Here is a 10,366-nt window from a genome sequence, read left to right on the forward strand (position 1 = left end):
TAGGAAATCATCCCAAACTCAAACTGGTGAGTGACTTGTGGTCAATCACTCATCAGTGTCATCACAGAATATCTAATTTCACTTTAAAGGCTTGTTGGACAACTAATACATCATGAGTGAAAATCTAGTCTGAGGTGACATTTTGCTGATAAGTTCCCTGGGACTATATCAAGGGCTGGCATGTATCAATGGCAGGCTTTAGTACTGGGGTGCTTAGGTTCAACTCCCAATTTAGCCACTTTCTAGTTATGGGAAGTGACAAAAGTTACTTAACCTTTTCCTGTTGCTTAGTGTCTTCACATGTAAAATGGGAGTGATGGTACAGTATCTAAGCTAGATAAGTACTTTGAGGACTATACATATTAGCGCACATTGTGCATTGACCACAGAGGCTGGCCTGTAGCTAGTGCTATAGTAGTATCTTCTATTATTATTTTGATGATGTGTGCCAAAGGTCGAGGGCCTGTGTTCTATTAAGTACTCAGCACACATCGTCTCTTTCACTCTCCACTCAGCTCTGGAGAGCTGTGTATTTGAGAAAATAGATCCCAGCCCAGAACTTTATAGCTCAGAGTTTACAGTAAATCTGCTTCTTGAATAACTCCTAAATTCATAATACAAGAGTAGAATGAAAAGATTTAAAGCTACTTTTTTCATTGAAGAAACATAAATAAGGGGAAATATCTTCTAAAGCACATACATCTACATGCATTGTAATATATATTTACATATACACATACTTCTTCTGCACAATAATTATTTGCAAAAATATATTTAAATACACCATCTCCTTTAAAATCATCAAGAATATTTTCTATCATAGGACAGATAATAACTAAGCTTCGAAGCACATTTCAGTAGCATTGATCTTGCAGCCAGCATCTTTTCATTATTCTTGCTCATTTATATGACTGTTTTTGAAAAATGAAGGGTTTAGTTGCTTTAAGGATACTTTTATGTTTCCCTGGAATTATTGCTAATATTTCTCAGAATACTCACTCTTAAATTAAATGTGCGGCACATTATGGAGCTTGTTTGGGCTTCTTTGTGGCATTTTTATCTCATTTAACTTCCTTTCTGGGTTATTGATTTTTCAGTATGTTTTACTGCATCATCACTAGCTTCTTCATGGCACTGTTATATGATATTTGAAAATATATTAAATTAGAACAACAGTGAAAATCTAAGTGCAGAACTTGAGTTACCCAAACATTTGTAGAAGTTCCAATACAGATAACTAATTGTGTTGGGCAAGCAATATTGATAAGTGTTGTTGTATTTTTTTAAACACAACTTCTCTGTGTTTAGCACTGTCTTGCCTTATGAGAGTGTAAAAGCACAGTATACTATTCACTTAGACTGTAAGCTTGGAAATTGGGATTCTTGATGAATTTTGACAATTTGGGAGCATCACATATATAAATTATACCTTTGCATTATAAGCTTATATTTCAAATGTCCATAAAATGATCACATAAGGTTTGTGAGTAGAGCAAAGTGCTTACTATTTTCTGTTTTCCCACATCCCCTTTGAGTTAGCATGATGGTCCTCGTGCTGTGTAGCTCAGTGCATTAACGTCATCTGAGCATTGTGACATTTAGGGTAAAATGTCCTGTTCAGTGCCAAGCATTTAGTACTCCTAGCATTTGGCAAAAATACCTGTAACCCCAGAAACTGTGAAGGCCAGAATGTCCTCACACATTTTATAAAGCCTAATGTGGAGTTAAACCCACTCCCTTTCACAATCTTAGATGCCAAAAAGCCTTTTCGTTCTCATAGCCCATTGAGCACCTTCCACATTTCCTGTGTTTTTTTTTTTCATTCTCACTCTGGCTCACTCTGCCTTCCAAAAGGATGAGGACAGAAGTGAAGTGACAGCAAGCAGAAGTAACTGTCTAAGGCAGCGATTTTCAATTGTGTGCGGCAAGGATATGTAAAAATGCGAAACCTGACTGTTTAGTCAGAGCCACTGACATCTTCCCCTTCGATTGTCAGATAAAAAAAAATGACAACAGCCAACACAATAGCCATCCAGTGTGAATGAATAAATCAAAATTATACCTATTATTTTTGTCAGATCAGCCATGTTACATTTTTTGGCAGGCCACAGAATTTCAGTAATTACTTTATGTGTGCCGTGAGATGAAAAAGGTTGAAAATGACTGTTTTAAGGGGTAAATTCTAGGTCCCAGGAAGTAATTCAGGGAGGAATCTGGAGGACAGATCAAATGACATGGGTGGTAATAGTAAAATTTGAGATCATTATTTTGTGCCATTGTCTTCACAGCAAGCCTGGGTGGTAAATACATGTCGTAATTACATAGATCAGAAAATAATGACATAGTGCTTGGTGTGAGTTAGTTATTGCTCAGTTTTGTCCATTTGAGAGAGAGGGTACAGAATTAACTTGCAAAAAAGGAAATGTGTTACAGGACCGAAGAGAAAAAGCGTTGGCTTAATTCTATTTCTACTCTCTCCTGCTTTGTGATCTTGGGAAAGATGTTTAAACTCTCTGGGCCTCATTATTGTTTGTTTATTTGTTTTCAATGGTGTTTATCTATTTCCTAGAGTCACTTTGATGATGATACTGTAATCACCATTTCGTAGAGAAGGAAACTGAACTTCACTTTTATAGTTTATACTAGAGGCCCGATGCACGAAATATGTGCAAGGGGCTCAGCCCTTGCAGCCCCAGCCGGCCCTCAAAGCCCTGGCCAGCTCGTGAACAGCTTCGTCCGGAAGGTGGTCCAGAAGGTCATTCAGCTGTTCGGTCTAACTAGCATACTAGCTCTTCATTATATGGGATTGTTTAAGTATGTTGGTATCGTAAAAATACCAAGTTCTCTCCTGGCAAGTGTGACTGAGTTGGTTGAGCTTCATCCCTTACACTGAAGGGTCTTGGGTTCCATGCCCAGTCAGGGAACATGCCTGGTTTGCAGGTTTGATCCTGGTTGGAGTGTATATGGGAGGCAGCCAATGGATACTTCTCATTCACATCGATATATATACACACACACACACACACACACACACACACTAATAAAAGACAAACATGCAAATTAACCGTACCTTCGCTATGCCTTAAGCCATGCCCACCAGCCAACCATAGCAATTATATGCAAATTAACCCAACCAAGATGGCAGCTGGCAGCCACAGAGAGCAGGAGGCTTGGTTTCCCCAATGATGGAGGAAGCCAAGCTACCCAGCTGCTGCAGCGGTCTCTGAGCTCCAATCAAAGCAACAAAGTTTCAATTAGAGAAGGTAAATAAACCCTAGATACCTGCTTTCAGCCGGCCGTGGCCACGGAGCTGGAGTGAGCAGGAGGCTTCCCTCCTGCCCACCCTAGCCGTCTCTTAGCTCCTCTCAAGGCTACAAAGTTTCAATTATAGAAGGTAAATAAATCCCAGAATAAAAAAGAAAAAAAGGAGAGGCTGGGAGCTTCTGTTGCCGGGGATCTTGGCCAGCCTGAAAATGGCCCTCAGCCCCTCACCCAGACTGGCCAGGCACCCCAGTGGGGACCCCCCCACTCTAAAGGTGGTGTGGCCAGCCTGAAAACAGCCATAAGCCCCTCACCCAGGCTGGCCAGGCACCCCAGCGGGACCCCCACCCTGGTCCGGGACATGCTTCAGGGCAAACCAGCCGGCCTCCACCCATGCACCAGGCCTCTATCCTATATAATAAAAGGGTAATATGCAGACTGACCCTAACAGCAGAACGACTGGGAATGACTGGCCACTATGACACACACTGACCATCAGGGGACAGATGCTCAATGCAGGAGCTGCCCCCTGGTGGTCAGTGTGCTCCCACAAGCAAGGCTGATGGCTACCAGCACAGTGGTGGTGGTGGGAGCCTCTCCCACCTCCTCAGCAGCGCTAAGGATGTCCAACTGAAGCTTAGGCCTGCTCCCTGCTGGCAAGTGGACATCCCCCGAGGGCTGCCGGGTTGCCAGAGGGATGTCTGACTGCCAGCTTAGGCTTGATCCCCTAGGGAGCGGGCCTAAGCCAGCAGGTGGACATCCTCTGAGAGGTCCCAGACTGCAAGAGGGCATAGGCCGGGTTGAGGGACCCCCCCCAAGTGCACAAATTTTTGTGCACTGGGCTAGTATGTATATATATCCCTCTCTCTGAAATCAATAAATATATATCATTGGGTGGATTAAAAAAAAATAGCAAGGTCTTTCAGAAGTGAGGAAATTTTGTTCCTCTAGCCTTTGCAGTATAATTTGGTTTATTAATAACAATATATGATAATTCATTGTGCTTTTACTCTGTGCCAGGCACAGTTCTAAGTACTTTATAAGATTACTGGTTTAATCCTTACAGCAACTTCCTAGTTACTTAGATCAAACTAAGTTGCCAAGAAAACATTATCCAAAAGGGACTTTCAAAGACGGGGATACAGACTTGCTTGGACTAGTAAGTTATATGTAAATACAAAAATTATCTTTGCTAACAAGCCTAGAAACATCAGCAGGACCCAGGTAAAATACATGGCAGGTTTTGGGTGTGAGGTTTCAGAATTCTGTCTGGATGTGGTTATGATGATTTTTGTGCTTGAGTAAATGGCTTCCACATTTGCTCATGTATGTATAATTTATTTAGATGGGTGTCAGAATTTTTATATACTTTTCTCAAATCTGGCTTTTCCTAGGAAAACAGTAACCAGTGATAAAATCTTTGGTCAGGTTGAAACTTTCCAGGTGGTAAGGATTAGTATCTAGCCAGTAACAACGTCACAGTAGTGTCATTTTTAAGAGCTATCACCGCTATCACAGTGTCAAGATTGTTCTACTGATAAAGGGTCGCAGTCTCTGCACGCATGGCTGAGTCTATAAGGTAAATTGACAACTCCCACACAATATTTCTGGATTAAAATATAACTTTATAATAGGCTTAATGCCGGGAGCCGGTCCATCCTTGCTGTTTCAAAGGACCTGGCATATATGGCATACTGTTCTTAATATGTTTGCTCACCTTCTTGGCACTATGTGTTTTAACCAAGGTCTCCTCTCTGAGAAAGGTTGTTTCCCCAGGTAGGGATTTTCCCCTGAAGTTAGGGAGGGAATAAAACCCCTCAACTAAGTGCCAGGCGGGTAATTAATCACTTTAACTATGAACAATCCTGCATAAGCTACATAATCTTTACTCCCTGGAATGGAGATAAGAAATGCCCTAACCTTTGTAATAGAGATTGATAGGATTGAATCAACTGGTATAAATACAGATGTAACAAGACAGAAAGAGACAGAACTTAGAAGACAGAACCAAGAAAGACAGAACCTAGGCACAGAACCTACAAAGAACGTTCTCTAGAGACAGAAGAACTTCGCTGGAGAGAACATGGCAAAAGATCCTGGACAGAAACTGGCCTCAGAACCTAGAGAAAGAACCTAGAGTGAGAACATGGCAAAAGATCCTGGACTGAACCTGACTACACAAATTGGCAAGAGAACCTGACTAGAACCTGGTGACTGAACCTGGCTGGAGAACCTGGACAGAACCTGGCTGGAGAACCTAGCGGGGGAACATGGCTACAGAACCTGGCTGGAGAACCTGGAGAACCTAGCAAGAGAACATGGACACAGAACCTGGCTGGAGATCCTAACCAGAACTTCGCTGGAGATCCAGACCAGAACTTCGCTGGAGATCCTGGCTAGAGATCCTGGCTAGGCTGCTGATCAACTGAACGCTGTCTCCGTGTCATTCCTTCTTCGCCAACTCCATCCACACCTTTGGGAACCCCTGGACCCGCTGGGGTTGGACCCCAGCAGCTTAAATATAAGTATCTGCAATGATAATGTGAAGACCGGAGTACTCCCAAAACCATTTCATGAAAATGTAATGTGATGGAAAATCGATATGTTTATTTACCATAAAAGTCATAACTTTAAAACTATTTAAACTCATAGTTTATATTATTGAACTTAGTTGGCAGTCATGTATTGAATATTCATATCCTATCTAATAAAAGAGAAAAATGGTAATTGGCGTACGACGATACCCTTTTCATTGGCTAATCAGGGCTATATGCAAATTCACTGCCAACTATGATTGGCAGTTAACTGCCAACAAGATGGCGGTTAATTTGCATATGTAGGCACAATGCAGGGAGGCGAAAGGGAAAGCAGGAAGAAGCCCCCTGCCACTGACAGTGATCGGAAACCCAGGGGGGAGCTAAGAGCTGGGGGGCAGGGCAAAGGCAGCCCCAGGGCTGCCTTTGCCCTGCCCCCCAACCATGATCGGAGAATCAGGCGCCTTTGCCGCCCTGGCCAGTGATAGCAGGAAGTAGGGGTGGAGCCAGCGATGGGAGCTGGGCACGGTCGAAGCTGGCAGTCCCAGGAGCTAGGGGTCCCTTGCCTGGGCCTAAAGCGAAGCCCACGATCGCGGGGCCGCTGCAGATGCGGGTCCCCGCTGCCCGGGCTGGATGCCTAGGCCAGAGGTGTTAGGCCTGGGCAGGGGCAGAGCCTGCAACCACGGGGAGCTGGGGGTCCCCCGCCCAGGCCTGACACCTCTGCCGGAGGCCTCAGGCCTGGTCAAGGGGCCGATCCAGTGATTGGTGATCGGAGGGTGATGAGGGTCAACTCCTCTGGCCGAGGCATCAGGCCTGGGTGGGGGGCGGAGCTGAGGATTGGGGGGATATGATGGTCCCCTTGCCCAGGCCTGAAGCCTGGGTCAGAGGCGTCAGGCTTGGGCGGGGGGTGGAGCAAGCGATCAGAGGGAGATGGGGGTCCCTGCCCAGGCATGATTCCTGGGCCAGAGGCCTCAGGCCTGGGCGGGGACCATAGCCAGTGATCAGGGGGAGATGAGGGTCCCCTGTCCAAGCCTGATACCTCTGGCGGAGGCGTCAGGCCTGGGCAAGGGGCCGATCAGGCGATCAGAGGGTGATGGGGGTCTATGCCTCTGTCCGAGGCGTCAGGCCTGGGCAAGGGGCCGATCCTGCGATTCGAGGGTGATGGGGGTCAACGCCTGAGGGCTCCCAGTATGTGAGAGGGGGCAGGCTGGGCTGAGGGACACTCCCCCCCCCACACACACACACACCCAGTGCACGGATTTCGTGCACTGGGCCCCTAGTAATTGAATAAGTTTCTTTATTATATATTAATTAATTGCTATAGTATTACATTAGCATTATTTGTATAACTGTTTTTACAGTTTATAAGCACATATACCGGTATATATTATCTTATCAGTCATTTATAGCAGTCTTATATTGTAAATATTAGTATAATTAACATCATCATCTACTTTTCCAAAATGAGGAACTGAAGTTCAGAAAGTATTTTCCATGGTCACCAGAACACAATCATAAATGTAGTATCATTATGAATCAATTACTTATAGGCTACATGGGAAAAAAATATGGCATTCTTATTTTATATAAATCTTTATTCTTCGAAAAAGAGTTTTATAGCTACAAAGGAATGAATTTGAAAGCAAGCTAGCCAGTGCTTACATCATGGATGTGTTACTACCTGTGGTACTTAGAATGTTTCCTGGCTATCTAGGGAGGAGGAATGATCCTGTTTCTTCCTTACTGAGGTCATAAAGCTGTCTTGAAACTTTCTTCTTGCTCCTAAAGAGTAATAATAATAATAATAATAATAATAATAATAATAATAATAGTAATAATATCAAAAAGTAAAGCAGTATCTTAGACAACTAATATTATCAAAACACTCAAGATGAAATAAATAAGTTTTCATATATTACCTCTAATCATCACAAAACCCTTATAATGAGGTATTGCTGTTATTATTCTTAAGAGAAATGCAAGTTCATAAAGTTGGTATAATATACCCAAGGTCATACAGCAAATTAAGCTGCATGATTCAGTCTTATTTCATTACCCATATACCTTCCTCCTATGATAAAATTAACTAAATCTTTCATCAAAGAGAAACCTCTACTATGAAATGTTGTTGTTTTTTTGTTTGTTTGTTGTGCTTTTCTCTGTAAGACAAAATTTACAGAAACAGCACTGGCTGAAAACCACAAATTATATATTTTCTAATTCTACTTTGAAAAGGTATGGAGGAAAACTGCTGTCTTTTCAAGAGAAATGCTCCACAAAATTAAGTAGAAGCAGTTTTCCTACAGTGATTTTTCAAAGAGGAAATAGGATAATTGGAATTTGATTAATAAGAAAACATTTTTTTTTCGTTACACAGATGACTACTTGTTACTCTATAATCAAGATCTGTATCCAGGGAACATAGGAATAGTAATTTTATTTTCCATGAGGAAAACATAAAAACACAGAGGTGATTATGAACAATGCAACAATCAAAAATGTGAGGTCTAGATAAAAAATAAAAGCAGAATCTATGACTATCTGAAAAATTGAAGGGCAAAGGAAAAATCCTTATATATGTATTGGAAGAATTTTGCTTAAATTATTATTTTTCTATGCCATAACAATATACTTAAAGATGTGACATATGCCTTTGTTATTAAGAACCTGAACTTCCCTAAGCAATTCATTTTATCCTCTCTTAAAATGTATTTTCTCTCTTCAATTTTGTTTAGAAGTAAAGCTAACATGTTATGAAAGAACAAACATCATGACAAAAATGTAAATTGTCTAATGTGGATGCTAATATAGAGTTCATTTATCTTATGCTTTTTCTTCAATTTTCTATGAGTGTATTATTTTAAAATATTTTAAAATATAATTATAGAAAACTCAGTGTGGTTATGGGTCTCATGCAAGCCTTCAGTGCACTATACCATATCAATATTGGTAAGCATTTTCCCATAGGTTTACTTCCCGTTTGCTTTTTAATATCTTTTTTTAAAAGTTGCTGTAGACTGAGTTTTTAAAATTGCTCTCCAAACCTCACATGTTATATTTATCCATCATCTGGCAAAAACAATGATTCTTTCTCAAACACTAACCAACTATATTTTATGTTTAGGATAGAAGCATTGATACTTTATTTCACTTCAATAGGCATTTTTAAAATAAGAAGAAATAGAAAATATATTTGCTATTAGTCAAGGTTTTCCAGAGAAACATACTCAATAGGATATATATTTATAGATTCAATATAAGAAATTGGCTTACACAATTATGGAGGCTCCAAGATTTGCAGTCAGCAAGCTGCAGATTAGGAGAGGTGATGGTGCAGTTCTACTCTCAAGGCAGGTAGGCTAGAGATACAGGAAGGGGAGGGCTGATGTTTCAGTTCAAGTCCAAAGGCAGAAAAAAAATAATGTCCCAGCTTAAAGACAGTCTGCGAGGAGAAATTTTCTCTGAATTGCAGGTCAACCTTTTTGTTCTATTCTGTTTTTCAACTGATTAATGTTGTCCTGGTCAAGTTGACACATAAAATTAACTATCACATTTTCCTTGAAATCTTTATCTTAAAAATATTTTCTAGGCTGTTATCTGGAAGAGCGAAGTTCATTGATAGCAATTTTTCTCCAGCAATGATCTATATTCTCCTCTCCCACCCAACAGTTTATCTGCCAGAGTGGTTTAGACAGATATCCTGAATTTTCATATAGACTTCACTAGGTAAACACTGTCACATTGCTCAACCTTTGTAAGACTCATTTGCTTGTCTGGGAAGTGGGATGTTAATTATATCTATCTCACGAATTGTTGTGAGGACTTAGTAAGGATTGTAGCATCCTCCCTTCCATCATCATCACCAACACACAAAAATTCTCTCTCTCTCAATCCCTTCACCTTACTTTTAAAAATATTTTTTATTAGAACTTATCAATCTATTTTTCTATTATAGATTGCTGTTTAACAAATCACCTTAATACTGGGGAACTTAAAAACAGCAATTGATTATCTCTTTTCATGGTTTTGTGGATTAACTACGGCTCAGTTGCATAGTTCTGCTCCATATCGTTTCATTTCAGGTTCCTGCACTTAAGTGAGGGTTTTCTGGGAGGTTGGAACATGAAGGACCAACTTACTGGCCTGTTAGTTGTTAGTAGCTACGCTGGTGATACTTCAATTTCCCTTTATGTTACCATTCCTTCTCTATAAGTTTAGACTTGCTTCCTGTTTAAAGCATGACAGTTGGGTTCCTAGAGAACGAAGGTAGAACATAGACTCATTATGGTACAGGCATCACCTCACTGTCAGCTCATGCTGTTGTCCAAAGTGAGTCATGTGATTAGTCCAGATACAAAGGTAAATTGGCTCCACCTCGTGAAGGAAATATTACCGTGTACCAATGGAGAGAACAGGAATTATTAAAGGCCATGTAATGACATTCTCTCCTAGCATCTTACACACTTGTATTAGTTGCTAGGGCTGCCCTAATAAAATAGCACAAACTGTGTTTGGTAGGGTTGGCTTCTTCTGAGGGCTATGAGAAAGAATTTGTTGCATGCCTCTCCCTT

Source organism: Myotis daubentonii, chromosome 1, assembly GCF_963259705.1.
Source record: "Myotis daubentonii chromosome 1, mMyoDau2.1, whole genome shotgun sequence".
Taxonomy (NCBI): Eukaryota; Metazoa; Chordata; class Mammalia; order Chiroptera; family Vespertilionidae; genus Myotis; species Myotis daubentonii.